The sequence below is a fragment of the Typopeltis vanoorti genome, chromosome 9 (genome assembly GCF_054136105.1).
Source record: "Typopeltis vanoorti isolate ZY-2024b chromosome 9, IOZ_Tvanoo_1.0, whole genome shotgun sequence".
NCBI lineage: Eukaryota > Metazoa > Arthropoda > Arachnida > Uropygi > Thelyphonidae > Typopeltis > Typopeltis vanoorti.
In genome coordinates this window covers 139,363,231-139,380,860 of record NC_143557.1, presented here as the reverse complement: position 1 = coordinate 139,380,860, position 17,630 = coordinate 139,363,231, and the positions used below count along the sequence as shown (strand labels likewise).

Below are 17,630 nucleotides of genomic sequence, written 5' to 3'. Positions count from 1 at the left end.
TTTTCATGATGGAGGGTAGCAAGTGGTTGCCAAGCCACAACTTTTATGTCAATAATGACTAACTCATTTCCTTTCTTTACTACAAGATCAGGCTTCCTCAATCCAATGGTAATCTTATAGTGGGTTCTACTGCTGCTATCCAACCTGTGCGCTTCAACCAATTCTCTATAACCCTCACTATTGCATTATCTTCTGACACATACTTAACAATATGTTATATGTACAATAACAACATTGAGCAATATAAGCCAGAGGTTCTATGCTCAGCGTGCTCTACAGTTCCTCCCTTTTGTATGAGCTCAAGTTCAGTCTTTAAAACTTAGAACTGCTAAAATAACCCAGCCATGAAAGTGAAAAAATTTCTGATATTTAAGCTACTGTAAAAACATGCAACTTTGTGCGTGTGTGCATGCGCTCATGGAGAAGCATACCCAACAAACAATTAATGCATCTTAAGTAAGTAGCACATTCAGCCATAATGTGCTTTATCAGACCAAAGTTAATCCATCTTTAAGATTTTTTAACAATTTAACAACTACCCCCCCCCCCCCCAAACATACAGGCAATGTAAACATTCCAAACCTTCTGAAGATAACTATATTTGAATACAATCCATATGGGTTGTATTAGTTATGTAGCTATAACTACATGCATGAAAGAAATGCAAGACATATCAGAAAATATTTCCTATCTGCCACTCTCATCTGGAGCATAATGAGCCTCTATAGCTCAGTCAGTATAGATGAAGCCCTTTGGTCAGAAAGACCTGGGTTTTGATTCCGAGTTATGTGAGGAACCTTTATCTGGTCTCTTTTGACTAAAGGTGAGTTAGCCGGTCTCATATGGAAGAACGTCTAGGCCTAATATATGTATAAGGAGGAGGGATCTGGTGCATAATATTAACTTAAGGATCATTCGATCACAATACACCTAAACCTCTTTTTACGTGATAGATACATTCCTAAAAATTACGCATAAATAGAATTCACGTAAAAAGAACTACTGACTCCATAGAAAAAGTGAAGATTGGTTCCAAACCTGAAATATAAGCAAAATAATGAAAAAAAAACAAACATTAAACTCATTAGGATCATAAGATTTTTATTTACATTTCATGGAGAACACACACATATAATGAATTTTAATAACTTAAAAAAAACATTCATTTCAGTTGTTTGCTAAGGATTCTATAAAAAAATTATGTTATTTGCTATCAGTTTCTGACAATAAATGCGAAAGCTTTCATTTTCGTGAGACTGTAATATCACTAGAACTAGATATGGTATTATCGTCAGACTTCCGCCTCAACTTGTGGAATTCTTCTTGTCATGTCTTGAACAAAAGTACCACTGATTGTTTCAGTAGTTTTAGGCATGAACTCAGTTATTAATCACTGTGTTGATGCTTTAGATAAGTTGCAATATAATTCTCTGTATGAAGACATTAACAACTTAAGCTCATGTGAAAGCTTCCCACCACGTTCTTCATTTGGATCATGTCGGGCAAAATAATTGCCTAAATTACTGGCCAGTTTAAGACCTTCTTTAATTATATCAGCAGTAAAAGTAGGATTATCTTGATCATTATCATTAACTTCTTCACTTTCTGGAGTCTCAGAAACAATCTCCGCTATTTCGTCTTTGCTAAGAGGTTATCAATTAACAATTCTTCGATATCCGCCGACGTAAGATCATCAAATCCTTCTCTGCCAATTTCACATGCCAAACTTATTATATTGGGAAATTCTGCAGTATGATTGAAAGGAACAGGAGCATTCTCTTTAACACATGCGGGCCAAATAGCTTTCCGGCATGCATTCATAGTTTCTGGTCTCAATTCAGATAACAATAATTGAACCTGATCAATACAATCCATAATTGAAAATTTTTTCCACACATCCATAACTGACAGTGTTTCATCGTCATTTAGCTTGTTCAAAATGTACTGAAATGTTCATCTGAAATAATATGTTTTAAAAGTCGCAATTATACCCTGATCTAGAGGTTGTAGCAATGATGTGGTATTGGGTGGCAGAAAAAAAAAAAAAAATGCACATTTGGGTGTTCTATGGCAGGATGACCGGGTGCATTATCAAGAATCAAAAGCACTTTAAATTCGAGACCCTTGTCATTCAAATAGCGTCTAACTTCTGGCACAAAATGTTTGCGAAACCACTCAGTGAAAATATCAATGGTCACCCAAGCATTTTTGTTGGCCATCCAATGAACTGGCAATTTTTGAAAATCTATGCCTTTCACTGGCCGTGGTCTTAATGATCGATTTATGAGCAGTGGTTTTAACATCCGATCTCCTAAAGCGTTCGAACAAAATAGAAGTGTTATGCGATCCTTTACTGCTTTGAACCCACCAACAGTTGTTTGCATTTTTGATACGTAAATTCTGCTTGGCATTTTTTTCCAGAAAAGGCCGGTTTCATCCATATTCCAAACTTGTTCACGAGTGTAACCTCCATCTTCAATTATTTTAGCAAGTTTTTGTGGAAATGCTTTAGCAGCTGTTTCACCTTTAATTTTTATATTATGAAGAGCATGAAATTCATATTTTTTCCTCGATTGAGATGAAGTATCTGGCTGCAGTTTTTTAATCTGTTCATAAAATCTCAATGCTGATTGCTTGATGGAATTTCCATCAACTGGCATCCTTTTTTGTACATTATCTTCTATCCACATCACTAAAGCTTTTTCGGCCTTTTCTAGAACATCTCTTGTGTATGATGATAATTTCACACTCGATTTTGTACCAGAACATACAGCTTTTCTAATAGCCTCTTCATTTTTCTTTATAGATTTGACAGTTGATTCACGGACTCCAAAATGCTTACCCACAGCCATCACACCTTCCCCAGTTTGAAGATGATCTAAAATTTAGAATTTTTATATCCAAGGAAACGGCTTTCCTTTTTTCAGCAACATCATGTGAGGGCTGGATTAAAATCTTTGGTTAATGAAATGAAAGTCTGAAAAACATATAGCTTACCATTTATTATTTCTTGGCAAAATTATTAATTTTACAATGCGATTTTTATTTTGATTTCACTTAAAAAAATGCAAATGCAAAAAATGCAGTAACTGTGTTGTCGACTCAAACACCAAATTCAAACTGCTAAGAACTGCTTTTTTTATGCGCAGTCAGTTATGTAATTCGGGGAATTCCCAAAAAATGAAATTCATAAGAATTTAGAATTTTCTTAATTGAAACGAGAATGCAATTCTACAAAATTCTCAGAATTTTCTTGAATTACGGATTTTTTCCCTCAGACTTAGGTTGGTCAATTTAGGTTGATATCAAAAAAATTATTTTGATACCCCAATTCGCATAACTCCGAATTTGCATAAAAAAAATTCCCAAAAATTCCCATTTGAGCCTGTGTAACTCAGTGGATGTGGCGTTTGCCAACCACGGCACTTGGCCGCACGAAGGAAGACTTGGTTTCAAGTCTAGTCGGCGACTAGAGGAAATTTTTGTCAAGGGTCATCTGGCGCTGAACGCACCGGTTCTCATCCGATCACCGAAGTTAAGCAGCGTTGAGCTTGGTTAGTACTTGGGAGGGTGACCACCTGGGAATACCAAGTACCCTTGGCGAAGTTTTGAAGGAGCCTGTGTAGCACAGTGGATGTGGCGCTTGGCCGCACGAAGGAAGACTTGGTTTCGAGTCTAGTCAGCGACTAGAGGAAATTTTTGTGCTGGCAAGTATGACAAGCTTAGGAAATTGCTTGGATCAGTGCCATGGCATGTACAACTGCAAGGGCTGGACGTCGATAGAGCATGGGAAGTGGTCAAGGAGCATTTACAGGAGGTAATGGCTGATTGTATACCTAGGGTCCGAATAGTAAAACAAGTACGGGTTAAATGGATGGATAACACCATTAAGCTTGAGCTGCAAAAAAAGAAACAACTGTGGAGGGAATTTAAAGAAAGGGGTGACCTGCAAGCACACGAACGGTATAAAGTGCAGGCCAGAAAGGTAACGAGTGTGGTAAAAAAAGCAAAAGCGGATTATGAAAGGAAACTAGCTTTGCAAGCAAAAGAGAATCCAAAACAGTTCTTTCAATATGCTGCAAGCAAGAAAAAAACTGTACACGGTAAACTGATTTTAAGGAATGACAATGGTAAGGAGGTCACTGAATCAGTCGATATAGTGGAGTTACTGAGCGCGCACTTTGCAAAAGCATATCATCCAGGTGGTGACATTGAAAAAATGAAGGAACCATTAGTTTATACGGGAATAGTGATGAATGAAGTGGAGGTGACTAGTCTATTACAGAACCTTAATGTGAACACATCTGTGGGATTGGATGGTATACCGGCACGGGTCTTGTGTGAAGCGGCTAAAGAATTATCAGTGCCCTTGACCATGTTGTTTAATCTGAGTCTCAGGTCTGGCTTAGTCCCGAAGGTGTGGAAAGAGGGGAAAATAGTTTCACTGCATAAAGGAGGATCCAAGACTACGGTTGCAAATTACCGACCGATCAGCATATCAGGAGTCGTTGTCAAGGTCTTAGAGAAAGTAGTCAAGGGAAAAATACAGGAATGGATTGATGAAAACGAGATACTGTACAGGGGACAGCATGGCTTTGTGAAGGGTAGATCATGCTTCAGTAACTTGCTCAAGTTTTATAACAAGGTGACGGCTGAACTGGATAAGGGAAACGGGTTTACAGTGATACTGCTGGACCTGACAAAGGCGTTTGACAGGATACCACATGGAATACTAATCCGTAAACTACAACATATGGGAATGGATATAGGGTTGGTGAGGTGGATAGGTGGTTGGTTGAGGGAGAGATATCAAAGAGTAGTTTATTCAGGAGTAGAGTCCAAAAGATGGCCTGTGACTAGTGGTGTGGCGCAGGGTTCTGTTCTTGGACCACTGCTGTTTAATCTGTTCATTAACGATATAGGGAAGGATCTAAGTGGAACAATTCATTTGTTCGCTGATGATGCAAAGTTGGGTAGGGCAATAGTGAATGCAGAAGATGTCAAAGTCTTGCAGGATGACTTAGATAGATTGGAGTTCTGGGCTAAGGAGAATGGATGTCAATTGAATGTGACAAAATGTAAGGTTATGCATTTTGGGGTGAAAAGATTAGCAGCAGTATACCACATTGGTGGAACTGTACTCCAAGAGATTGATGAGACCAGGGACTTGGGAGTGTTGGTGGATAGGGAGATGAAGTTTAGGGGGCACACTGCAAAAGTAGCTAAATCAGCTCATCAACTCACTTGGTTGTTAAAAAAATACCTTGACGAGCAGAGACAAGCAAGTTATTGTACCTCTGTACCGAGCCTTGATAAGACCTCATCTCGACTACTGTGCCCAGATTTGGTCACCTCGGTTCCTTCTTGATGGGGAGGAGGTGGAGAGGATCCAGAGGCAAGTGACTAAGATGATAACAGGTCTATGGAATGAACCATATGAGAACAGGTTGAAGATTTGTGGGTTGCAGAAACTAGTTGATAGGCAGAGGAGGGGAGATATGATTGAGACATTCAAATTGCTAAAGGGATTCTATAGGATTAATTCAGAGGATATTTTTGAGATCAGGACTGGTGGTGGGAGAAGTAGGGGACACCTATGGAAGCTGGGCAAGAGTGTGGTTAGCAGGGGTGTTAGAGCTGGGTTCTTTACGTTTAGAGTGGTAAATGAGTGGAATAAGCTGCCAGAGTCTGTTGTGGGTGCTATGACGGTGAACGAGTTCAAGACAAGGTATGATAGATACTGTGAGAATGTAATCGCATAGTTGTGTGGACATGATGTTTAGGGCCTCCCTCGACGAGTCTAAGGACTCCTGGAGTCGCCCGAAATAATAATAATAATAATAAAAAGAGGTTTAGGTGTACTTTTAAAATGCTGAATAGCAGAAAAGTTGTGCATGCTAACATAGTGCCAGAATATTTCAATTGCAATGAAATTTTCTAATACCTATTAAGATTTAATTAAATAAAATTTAATTTAAATCAACTCTCAATTAATTTCTCAACTTAGTTTGAGAAATCAAACAGTTTGCAAGTAATGTAATACTGATTCTGTGAGAATGTTCTCCTCTAATGAGCAGTGAATGAAATATAATCTCTAATGGGCCTGCAATGATTATTTCTATAATTATTGTAAGTGGTATCTGATGTGGGTGTAAAATGTAACATGATCTGTAAGGGATGTGCTGTGACTGATAAGTGATGGGTTTTAAATGCCAAATAAGCACTAATAACTTTTGCCAGCCTGGTTGGCCAAGTGGACAGCATATCCGCTCTCCAGCCAAAAGGCTGTAGGTTCGAATCCCACTGTGGACATGGATGTTTGTGATTGTCTGTGGAAATATCGGTGGTGGTCGGCGGTAGATGGCATTGGTGTAGTTGCAGTCAGTTGGTGATTGAATGGTGGAGACGCAATTGTAGAGCAGGTGCCCTCCCTCGATGAGTCTTTGGACTCCCTAGAGGTGTCCAAACACAAATAACAAACAATTTGGTATTGTTTGTTATTTGTGTATATGTTACATTAATTGTTTTTGTAATCCCCGTAGATGTCCTAGTGACTAGGACGAAATATAGGAAGTATTAAATTCTATTTTAATTCTTTTTGAATGTTGTAAAAAATCCATTAAGCATCCAACATGATGTCCTCACAGCACTTAAGCCTCTACACACGTATTTGCCTACATGATTATAAATATCCTTCCTTTTAATAATATTGAATGCCAAGTAGAAGTCCTGTTTTAATTATTTTCTTCAATGTTTATTATTTATGTATTGACTGAGATTTCACTTAAGAAAATATTTTTCAAAAAATAATAATTTTCAAAGTTGTAATGAACTATATTCAGGATTTTTGCACTCAGAAGATTCATTGCTATCACATTAACTAGAAGCATATGCCACGTTTAGAAGACAGCATGTACATTTTAACTTAATTGCAAATTCCAATATTCCAAACTTGAACATATTATGTAATGAAAGGAAAATGGGTCTGACATTAAACCAGGAATAAGGCAAGATTTTATACAATCTTCTCCATTGTGCATAATCAATATAGATCACATAATTAAGTGAAGTGATATTGATCAATATCAGAACTGTGAAGTATTATGTTTAGTTATTTATGAAGATGCTATCCTTATAAATAAATAAATTACTACATATCAATTACTGCACTAACCAATTCGGTATAACTGTCATTAAAAAGACAAAAACTAAACAGGTGGAAAAACATCAGCTATATTCTCAGTGCTTAAAGGATAATAAATATAACTGTCTTGTACAATTGTATAATTAATATATTAATACAATTATTATCAAACCATCTTTCTACACTTCCTTCAATTCAAAGTCAGTAGTTAAAATTGGAGGTGTGGAAAGATGATGTCTCAATGTAAAATGAGGTGTAAGAAAGACATCGGTACACAATCTCCACTCTTTCATCATCTATATGGATCACATCATGAAGGAAAATGGCATTAAACCTGATATCAAAATTGGAGATTATCTTAGCTCTTTATATTATGCAGATGATGCTATACAATGGTACAAGTCTGCAAGGTTCCTTAACTAAATTGAATAACACCTATAACAAATTGTATTTTTATTGCTGAAATCAGCAATAAAAAGACAAAAAAATATGAAACTAGGTAGGTACATAGAAAATTGAGAAGAACCTTTAGAACAAGTAAAATAATTCAGCTATTAGGCACAATTTTTAGTGAATATTCTACATTAGAATATAGAAACAGACAACAGAATAAGCAAAACTAATATGATGGAAGTCAACTGAATAAATTTATATGGAATAAGAGAAATATTAGTTAAAACACTAAATTGGCTGTATGCAAGATTAAAATTCAGAATTGGGTCGAAAAGCATTCTCTATGATGGTCAATATGGGTGTGTTAAGGGAAGGTCATGTTTTAGTGATTTGCTTATATGTTACAACAAGGTGATGAATTTGCTGTACAAGGGAGATGTATATACAGTATACTTGGATTTTTCAAAAGACCTCTATATATACTGCCACATGACAAGCTGCTAACTAAATTAAAATAGATGGAGTTGGATAAGAGACTAGTGAGTTGAATAACTGACTGGCTGTCAGGTAGGTATCAATGGATTATGTATGGAAGAGTGTTTTCCCAAAACAAAAAGGAAGTTCACTAATAAGTGCAAGTTATTATTGTTTAACTTATATGGTTATGATATTGGAACAGGCTTAACCAGAGATATGCAGCTGATTGCTAAATGGTGGAAAGTTGGGAAAAAATATGCAAAACAGAATGGATGTTGTGGCCTTGCAAGAGTATCTCAATAAACTGTGTGAGGGGGCAAGTGAGTGGAGCTCAGTTTAATGCTGCAAAGTCTTAAAATTTGGTAGCAAAGTTGTGCAGGATATACAATTAATGTGAAAAAAATTAAAGGAGGTGGAAAAGATGAGAGATCTGAGAGTGGAGGTTGAAAATTTGAAGTTTAGGGGTCATACTGTTAAAACTGTAAGATCATCAATAATGGATTGTGGCAATGATGAGGAGGACATTCACATGCAGAAGCTGAGGTTATGGTTTCCTTGTACTATACTCTTGGAAAAAGGATTAAAAAGAATACAATTTCTTGGCAAATATAATTAACTTTTTAACTAAGTGAAAAACTTTCTATAACTATCTTGATCCAAAGTATTTTAATAATAAGGTAATACACTTTTTTGCTACTTGTATATGAGAAATATATGATTTCTGCATTAATTCATTCTTGGTATCTTCCTTGGTTTGTTCCAAACTTATGAGGTCTGGGTAGTTACCTGCTCTTAATGCATAGTATTATGCACTTCTGAAAGAAAGTGTGTTTTGCATTATGGGATATTAAGGCACAGAGCCATTGTAACCATTAAGCAACTAAGGCAATGGCAAGGAGCAGCAAATTTGTATTTGAATAATAAAACAGTTTTTTATACATATTTTCGTGAATTAGGGACAACAAAATAGTGCTTGCCAAGGGGCAACATACATCCTAATTACAGTCCTGCTAAAGCATTTGATATGAAGTTATCAGCATCTATATACAACTAGCCTAGTTGTGAAGATACTTTATGTGCAAACTTTAATATGCTTGCACTTGGATAAAGGATTAAACAAGAACATAATTTCTTGGTAAGTATAACTGGACTTCTTTGCCACTATCACTTTCCCCAATTATATAATTTTTGACTCTTCAAAGGCGATCTGTGTACATGCATTCATATCTCATATAGAAGAATGTCCAAAACAGAATCTCTTTTTTGATCACCTGTGACTAAAAAAAATCTTACATCTCCACCAAATTCATGCTACTCTATTGCTTTCCTAACAAGTAATCATCTGAATTTTCTGATTTTCTTTCTTCTTTAAATCTTGATTTTCTCCAAACCCATATCCCTGACAGCACAATCATTTTCCTCAGCAACTCCAGTGCTTATTGTTACATGATGCCTCCAGGAACTCATTATAGGAGTACACAATCCACCATGTGCACTAATTAATTCTCCATCAACACATTGTCATCATCCGCCATCTATACACTCCACCATATACCATCCATTAATGGTATGTTTGTCTGCTAAGCGTATATTCTGTGGCCAATTTTCCTATATCTGGGATGAAAACCCTCTGTTGTTGTTTACATCTCTGACATGTTCTCTTTTTCTTATTTCTAAACTTCTTGAAGTCTAACCAATATAGTTTAAATGAAATACGAGTGACTTTCAAACCTATAAAGACTATCTGCCACTTGTTAAGATCTCCGAAAGATAGTAATGCTTTCTTTCAAATACGCCTGTGTCTATAACATCCCCTGTTCATGTGGTTTAAACTACCTTGGCCAGACTTCAAGAAATTTGGATATAAGAAAAAGAGAACACATCGGAGATGTAAAATACAACAGAGAAGACAGCTCTGGGTTAGCCCTTCATTTCTCGAGTACGAACCATGCCATCGAATGGGACAAAAGTTCTATGCTCTATCTACAGGAAGACTTCCACTCCTGAAACATCAAAGAAGCTATAGTAGTCATTCGTTCCAAACACAGCCTCAACAGAAATCAAGGATTAATTCTAGCTGAGATTTGAAAGACCTTCATAAGATCCCTAAGTATGCCAGAGTTTAATTTTGCTGCAAATTACAGAACGTACTTGCATAACAATAGTTGATATCAAACATGCTCCATGAGTTGATGTACGCATTCTTCTGAATTTATAAAAAATGCATTTGTATTTGGTTTATTCCTTCATAAACTATTTAAGTTGTTTTGTATCATTTTTTATGCCCTGACGAAACCAAACAGCCAAGTTGGCGAAACTTATTGGTGTTTTTACTTTATTTTTATTATTAAAAATTCTTTGGCCAATATACAGCCCAGTTTATGTTCATTTCTTGCATTATTACCTTCGTCTTCAGGACAGTTTCTGCTTGAATAATATGTAATCTATTTCAGCTATTGAGTTACTTGGAGAGCACTATGGTCATTCTCTTTTAGGATTCCTCTTGAAAAAGGAATTTGTCACTGTAAGAGACTTACTTTGGTGCAAATGAAATTCTCTTGCCTATTGAGGCATTGAAAAACCCACTACCTTCATTTTTGCAGCATTTATTATGTTGTAACGCCTCAAGGGCTCACTTTACTGAGTACGGGAGTGGGGAACCCAAGGTATCTGATGCCTTATTTCCTGTAATATATATCCATTATATTATCTGTAGACTGGTCCCTACTCTTCTTTCTTTCTTTCCTCCTTGCTTCTTTCCCCCACCCCAATCTTTCCTATTTTACTTTTCTTCATCTCTTGCAGTTTGTTTAGCCTTACTTAGTTTGCCATTGCCTTCTTCTGAAGGCAATGGCAAACCACTTCAGTATATATTTTGCCAAGAAAATCTTATGAACAGAAATTTAAGTTATTGTGATATAGTGCTGAAAGATGGGACACCCAGGTCGGAAGGCACTGAAATGGCTACTGGGAAAGAGCAGAGAGGAACTTCCGATGAAGTTAACAAGAATGATGAAACTGGATCAAAGCCTTCTGGAAGTTCAACTTCTGATAGAGTAAATCTCGGAAGAAGATGCCTCTGCTTTAAATAGGAACATGAAATGTAAAAAGTATGCATCAAGGAAAACTGGGAAGTAGTGAAGAAAGAAATGAGAAGATTTCAAATTAAGATGTCAGGAATGGATCACTTTAATGCCGATGATTTTATGATGTATTACTGTTGAGATAAAAACTTTTGGAGAAATGGAGTAGCATTCACAGTAAGAAGAGAATACAGAAAATATATTTTGGGTTACAACCCAGTGTTTGATAGAATAATTCTAATCAGAATAAAGGCATACCCAGTAAATGTTAAACTCATACAGATGTATGCATCCACTACAGATTCAGTTGAAGATGAGGTAGAAGAATTTTATAGCAGCCTACAAGTAGTATACAGCACTGATAAAACCGATTTTCTTTTGATATTAGGTGATTGGAATGCAAAAGTGGATGAAAAGAAGAATGAGGCATCACTAGAAAATTTGGTTTGGGACTGAGGAAAGAAGCAGGAGAAAGAATGTTGGAGTTTTGTGTTGAGAACAGTTGCTTTATTGCAAACGCTTGTTTCAAACAACATAAAAGAAGATTGTACACATGCACTTCACCTATTGGAGAATATGAAATCAGATAGATTGCTATCCAAGTAGCTAAAACACTACCTGATGCAGACTGCAGGACAGATCATGAATTATTAATAGCTGAAGTTAAATTGAAATTAAGAGCTAAAAAGAAACAAAAGGAGGGTATCAGATTTGATTTAGATCCTATAAATTAAGCATTTAAAGTAGAAGTCGGTAAGAAATTAAAAAGTTTAGAGAAGACAGGAAGAGAAATAGAAGAACTGTGGCAAGAAATAAAAGGTAATCATAGAAGAAGCAATACTCTTAATAAAGCAACAAGAAAGATTGTAAATGGTTGTCAGAAGAAGCTATTCAAATAGCAGAGGAAAGAAGAAAAACAAACCTTCAGAGAAACAAAGAGATGGTTAAACAAATGAGTGGAGATTTCCAAAGACAGGCCAGGAAAGATAAGGAAAAATATCTAAACAAAAGATGCAAGGAAATTGAAGAAAGCAATATTATAGGTAGAACAAGAGATCTGTTTAGAAAAATAAATGATGTTACAGGGAAGTTTATCCCTAGATTAGGAGTTGTAAAAAAGTAATTCAGGTAAATGTCTGATGGAAGAAGAAGCAGTGAAAAAAGATGGAAAGAGTATGTAGAGGATTTGTAAAAGAAAGATAATAATATTGAAGAAGAATTTGAAAGGAGAGAATTTGTTGAAGAACCCATGATAATGAAAAGTGAAGTGATATCAGCAATGGAACAGCCAAAAGAAAAAAGCTCCAGGAAGTGTTTCCTAGAAAGGACCTCCCACGATGAGTCCCTTGACTCCATGGAAGCCTGAATAATAATCATAATAAATTTGTCAACAGGTTTGGAAGAAAATATACTGGCCTAGAGATCGGAAAACATCAGTATTCATCCCAATCTCCAAAAAATCAAATGACAGAGATTGTGATAATTATAGAACCATCACTTTAATTTCACATGCAAATAAAGTTATGCTGAAAGTGGTCCAATAAAGGTTGGAGCCATATGTGAATAGAGAAATGCCATAAGAACAGGCAGGCTTTAGGAGAGATAGAGGAACTAGAGATCAAATAGCAAACATGAGATGGATTATATAAAGAACAAGAGAATTTCAGAATTAAGTATTCATTTGTTTTATTGATTATAAGAAAGCATTTGAATGTGTGGATCACAACAGACTGTGGATTGTAACGAGATCGAAGGGAATATCTGAACGTCTAATTCTCTTGATAAGAGAGCTGTATGACAACCAAGAAGCCTCAGTAAAAACAGTCTTTAGAGATAGACAGTGTTTGAGTGGAAAAAGGGGTGCAGAGGGATTGTGTACTGTTAACCAACCTTTTTAATATTTAGAGTGAATATGTTATGAGAATGGCTGATTTAGACAAGGATCCAGCTGGCATTAAGATTGGTAGCAGGAAAATAAATAACTTAACATATGCAAATGATACAACACTCATAGCAAAAACTAAGGAAGATCTGGAATGGGAGCGTGTACTGTCACCCAATCTTTTCAATATTTATAGTGAATATGTTATTAGAATGGCTGATTTAGACAAGGATCCAGGTTGCAGATGACACAACCCTCATAGCAAAAACTAAGGAAGATCTGGTGCAGTTCATTGTATTGGTTAGTTAAGATAGAAAATAACAAAGTCAGGCTTAATTTAAACATCAGCAAAACACAGACCTGGATTATCGTCATTACTGTACCCTCAATAGAGGGAGATAAAACAGAAATCATTGAAAGTTATGATTTACTGGGGTCCAGAATCAGAAATGATGATAATGATAAATGTGAAGATGAAATTAAAAGGATAGTCGTGGAAAAAAAAAAGATGCTAAACCTGGCAAAAAGTATGAAAGATAGAGGTGTGAGTAAGGCCATGAAAGTTAGAATTGTCAAAGTAATGGCAATAATAATAAAAATATCACCACAAACCATAAATTAGCAACTCTCCTAAAACCTACTAAATCTCTCACTCATAAAGAATTATTCGAACACCACAACGTAGTCTACAAATTTCCTTGTCAAAAAGACTGTGACGTCACCTACACGGGCTCTACAATTAGGTCATTATGGACTAGACTACAAGAGCACTTCAGGGATTGCAATATTCCCATTCCAGAATATCTGAACACGAAAAAACATCGCAACATCAAAAAGAAAAACAAACCACAAAATACAGGGAAGACTGAAATTGCAGCTCATGCCCTTGAACTAAAACACATCCCCCAAATTGACAAACAAGAAAACGAAACGATGCTTAGAATATCTGAAACTATTGCCATAAAATGCGATGGTAATTCTATCAACGTCCACCGCCCCTACCTAATTTCCGAATGTTGGACGTTCCAAAACTTACAAATTAAGCCACGCCTCCGGCCAATTTAGCGCCAACAAATGCCCAAATTTGGCAGATACATCTTGCAGCCTTGACATAGCCCTACAGTCATTCCCACAAAGTTCCGACGATGGTCAGACGATCACCGAAACGGTCCACACCCCATAAACCCTTGCCCCAGTTTCCACATAAGGATACCCTTCCCCTTCTTCCCCCCCCCTCTCCCCACAACAAAATAAGATATATATATATATATATATATATATATATATATATATATATATGTAGAAAGTGTTTTTACCTTGGGTGTAATTATGTTAAAGATACCAAGCAATTTTAAACCTGGTTTTACTCCATTTTTCCCGAGTAAGCAAACAGACAAAAATGTCAAGTTTACGCCTGCAAGTGATGCAAGACTAGCTCATCCTACAGGTAGTGCAAGACCCGGGTTCCCAAACTTATTTCCCGTGTCTCAAGTACATCCCCATGTTCTTTCCCTCTCTTCCCCCCCCCCTTCAACAAGAGCTTGGATTTAGAAGGCATCTTTAAACCAAAATCAAGGTATGTTTATAATCTTTCCACATTTTTTATTCTGCCATAATTGCCTTCTATACTCCCATAATGCCCTAAAATATATATATATATATATATATATATATATCCCTTTTGAGTTATGTTAGCCAATGTATTAAATATAAGGGACACTTCTAAACAAAAACAGGCTAAAATAGCCATTAATTATATTAATAATGTTTAAGAGGAGTAGCATGGGAATTTCCCAGAAATTATACTTAAAAGTAATGGTATTTCCAGTAGTGATGTGTGGATGTGAAAGCTGGATTATTAAGAAGAAAGATAGAAAGCAAATCTATTCATTTGAATTATGGGTGTGGAGGAGACTATTAAGAATCTCATGGACTGCAAGAATGACCAATAAGATTTAAGAGAATATAAAGACAGAATGCTCCTTGGAGACTATGATCACTAAACATAAGTTGTACTTTGGACATAATATGTGAGCTGATGAATTATTGGAAAAGGCAGTTATGTTAGGGAAGATTGAGGGGAAGAATGAACTCGCCTTTGTTCATAAGATCACCAAGAGTCGAAAACAATCAGATGGCACATACAACAACAACAACATTATGTTGTAGAAATCATCCCTTTAGCATCACTATGAGAGCTTATTGGTAGACAGATCTGGATTATCGTCATTACGGTACTCTCCATATGTGATAATTTGGCCTCTTTGACAACTTTTAACCGTTAAAGAGATCATACAATCATAGTATCCCTTAAATTCTATTATGTTTGGTTTCCATTTCTATTTGATCAAGAAACTCTTCAAGTCAATTATCTGTTCTACATTTCTCCTCATTTCTGCAAGACTTGAGATGTTCAATTTCACAAGTCTCCAGTGCTTTCTCCAGCTATTGTATGTTCTATGACCTGAGTCTTCTCAAGGATTCACACAAATATTTTCTCATAAATTTTACTTCATAAAACTTTAAACTGGGTAGAAATAAAACAGTTGATTGAAGATTATATTTAATATTTCAGCATACATGAGAAAAATTAGAAAAATGAATCAATGGCAGAATCATAAAAAATAAGATATGAAAAAAAGAAACTTTGTTAAGATTTCAAAATGTTGTGAAAAGAGTTCATTTAAGGTGTTATGATCAATTAACCAGAATGTTTCCTCAACATTCTGTTCAATTGATCGTACTACCTTAGATTAATTCTACTCACATATGCTTGATAACAAGATAGCAAGAAAAAAGAAACTTAGATATACAAGCTGATTCTACACTTCTTTCATAAACTTTAAATTCAATCTCAAAATGTCTCAAAAAAGCATTAGTCATGAGTTTGGAAACCTCACATTTCTGCAAATATGAAGGTGTACTGAAAAGTTGTGATAATCACCATGAAGGAAATGTAGAACCATGTAACTTACACATTATTCTACATATTCTCCACAAAGTGTTATACACTTGTTATAAAGCCTGTATCATTTGCAATCCTCTGAGAAAAAAGTCTTTCCCTTGTTGCATAAAACAAGTCCTCAGCTGCAGATATGACTTCAACATCTGTGGTAAATTTTGTTCTTTCCAAGTCTTTCTTTAATTTGGGAACCGGAAATAGTCAGATGGGGCCAGGTCTGGTAAACAGAGTGGGTGAAGCAGACATTTAAAGCACATGTATTGTCTGTTGGGTTTCACGAGAAGTGTGAGCAGGTGCGTTGTCCTGCAAAAGCAACACGCCTCTGTTCAGTTTCCTGCAGCATTTTTCCTTCAATTCCTTCAGAGCTGTTGAATAAACTGCTGTTATAACAGTTTCACCTTTTTTTTTTTTTTTTTTTTTTTTTAGGTACTTGGTAAGGATTACATCATCCATATCGCAAAAGACAATGGCAAGAACCTTCCCTGCTGACTTTTGGGTTCAGAACTTCTTTGGATGTAGAGAACCTTTCTGTCTCCACTGCATTCACTGTTGCTTGGTCTCTAGGTCATAGTGATGAAGCCATGTTTCGACAGTCGCAACATAAGCCAAAAAATTTGCACCCGATTTCTCAAAATGACCAAAAATCCCTTGAGACGACAGCACACATTCTCTCTTTTGGTTGGCATTCAAATATGGGACGCACTTCACTGGGAGTTTCTGCATGTCCAGGGAACAAGTTGGGCTAATGATCCCAACTTGTTCCCTGGATATCGAGAGAGTCTGCATGTTTTTTGGCTGGCATTCATCTATCATTAAGGATCATAGCAAGCACTGCATTGCTGTTTTTCACGTGTGATTGCTGTGGAAGGTCTTCCTGACCTGGGGCATCTGCTGTCTGAGGTTCATATTGAATCTCAGTTGCAGACTTTTCTTGCAGCATGAAAAACTTGATCATGGCTCACATCTCGGTGTCTTCGAATTTCTTCAAAACCTCTGACATATCTCCTTATATATCCTAAAAAAAACAACAAATGATTACAATTTGATGAAACAAGGGGGGGTTAAAGGGTTTTAAGATATGTACTTTCTTGTAGTTATAACAGCTGCTTTAATATCATTTTTGTTCTAGGTGTTTATCAGAACTTTTCAGCCTTCCCTTATACAGCCCTTTGCAGTGGCAGCATAAACATTGACAATCTGAAATACAGACAGAAGACAAAATGTCAAGAAATAGGCATTAATCTCTCAGTAACTGGTAAAAAAAAACTGCATACCTTTCAGTAGATTTTTAAAATTCTCCTGCTGCCAGCCAAGGAACCGGTGAGACATGCAGTCTCATACTCTAAAATTTCTGGGTGGTTAATTAATTACTGTATGCTGGGGAGCTTTTTCCTGACATGCCCTAAGTCCATTGGTTATCATCCCACAAAGACTGAATGGTAAACACTACAGGGACCTGGTAGCTGACCACCTCTATATCTGCAGGAGGTCTACCCCAACCACAGTGCTATCTTTCAACAGGACAATGCACCTTGTCATTGGGCTCATAAAACAACTTGGTGGTTAGAGGAACACACCAACAAATTTGCCACACTGCCTTGTCCCTGGACTGTAACCTAATTGAATAGGTGTGGGACATGCTAGAACAGGGTGTGAGAACTGCTGATCCTCCTCCATAGAATGACGTGA

At 36.3% G+C, this 17,630-nt stretch overlaps 1 protein-coding gene and 1 non-coding gene across 2 annotated transcripts in view; one reads left to right on the top strand and one right to left on the bottom strand.

Moving 5' to 3' along the window:
• Window positions 1-17,630, bottom strand: part of LOC150103620 (dual specificity protein phosphatase 22-like) — a 134,310-nt gene that overhangs the window by 99,031 nt on the left and 17,649 nt on the right. The window lies entirely within an intron of this gene.
• LOC150103621 (5S ribosomal RNA) lies at window positions 3,485-3,603 on the top strand. The gene has a single exon (XR_016548889.1). It is a non-coding gene; the product is annotated as a 5S ribosomal RNA (ribosomal RNA).